General features: G+C 32.5%; 1 protein-coding gene across 1 annotated transcript in view; it reads left to right on the top strand.

Annotated features, from left to right (window-relative positions):
• The window catches only part of LOC119593904, an 8,133-nt gene that overhangs the window by 4,376 nt on the left and 3,545 nt on the right, over positions 1–212 (top strand). The window lies entirely within an intron of this gene.

Below are 212 nucleotides of genomic sequence, written 5' to 3'. Positions count from 1 at the left end.
AGCAAACTTCTTGCATTCCTTCCGTTAACGCAAATGTTGTTGATATAGTATACAGTATTATTTATTCTTTATTATAACCTTAAACTGTTTTAGTGGACACAAAGAGAAAAAAATTGCAAAAAATGTGCGCAAAAACAAGATATCCTTCATTTTTTACAAATATCCTTACAGACCGTCTCTCACTCAGGCAGTGCAGCTAGTCGATGTATATA

The sequence above is a fragment of the Penaeus monodon genome, chromosome 33, assembly GCF_015228065.2.
Source record: "Penaeus monodon isolate SGIC_2016 chromosome 33, NSTDA_Pmon_1, whole genome shotgun sequence".
NCBI classification, from domain to species: domain Eukaryota; kingdom Metazoa; phylum Arthropoda; class Malacostraca; order Decapoda; family Penaeidae; genus Penaeus; species Penaeus monodon.
This window is presented reverse-complemented; position numbering and strand designations above follow the sequence as displayed.